Raw genomic sequence first — 1175 nt, 5'->3', positions numbered from 1 at the left:
CAAAAGTTCCATAGGCACGAAAGAGATTGGAGAAATCAGGACTCTTATTCTTGAAAAGTATCGCATACGCAACTAGGAAAATGATATAGTATGCGTTACATATATAATATTATAGAATTTCTTTAGCTTTTCGTATACGATACTTTTCAAGAATAGGATTTTTAGTCTTATGGCTCCCATCCTGATTGGATGCGATCAGAATGCGATTACACGATACACGGTAGAACTAATTAGGCAACTATAAGAATTGCGCAAACTGTACCGTTTGCTTCTTTTCTTTTGTAAAGTATATGTAACATAAATTTTTTATTTTTTTGTAGTGAATAGCAGAATCTCATTTCCAATCTCTATGATGGCCGGAGTGAATAACGTAACTAGTTCAAAAAATTAATAGTTACACTGACAAGGGGAACTAATAATGACCAGGTGACTAATAATAGAAAACTAATCATGTTTTGTAGACATTCATTGTACGGGATGATATTAATCATAAAAATAAGAAAAACATAAATATTTATTATGAACATCTTACAAATGAATTTTGGAATGAATTTTATTTTAGAATAAAAAATTTTGTTTTCACCAAAATTGATTCCTAAAAGAAGCTATTTTCATAATGGCTATCAAATCTGCTTTTCGCCAGATATTAAAAAAAGTTATTGTGTCTGCAACAAAAATTTTCGTAAGATATTCACAATGCAGTAAATATTTATGTTTTTCTTGTTTTTATGATTTATATCATCCCATACGTTTACAATGTACATCTACAAATCACAATTATTTTCTATTATTATTAATAAATCGATTAATAAATTATTATTAATAAATCGAATCTTAAAAACAAGATTACATACATATGACTTACTTGTGTGTTCCTAATTATAATTTCCAATTTCTAATTTCATCAGAAATCGTAATAGTTTTCATTACAATCTTATTTATGTGTTCATATGAATAACAACAACGACGACGTTAACGATGATAATAATAAATATTTCATAAATGTGTGTTTAATTATCTATAAAATTAATATGTAATTTCATGAAATTTTATTACAATTAAAAAGTAATTAAAATTAATAACATTAAATAAAAAGGAAATTTATAAAAATACTGATATTTTCATTTATACGTATATTTTTATTAGTACGTTTTTAAAATTTTATTACAATTATA

The sequence above is a fragment of the Trachymyrmex septentrionalis genome, unplaced genomic scaffold (assembly GCF_001594115.1).
Source record: "Trachymyrmex septentrionalis isolate Tsep2-gDNA-1 unplaced genomic scaffold, Tsep1.0 scaffold123, whole genome shotgun sequence".
NCBI classification, from domain to species: Eukaryota; Metazoa; Arthropoda; class Insecta; order Hymenoptera; family Formicidae; genus Trachymyrmex; species Trachymyrmex septentrionalis.
Note: the sequence above shows the minus strand (reverse complement) of the source record.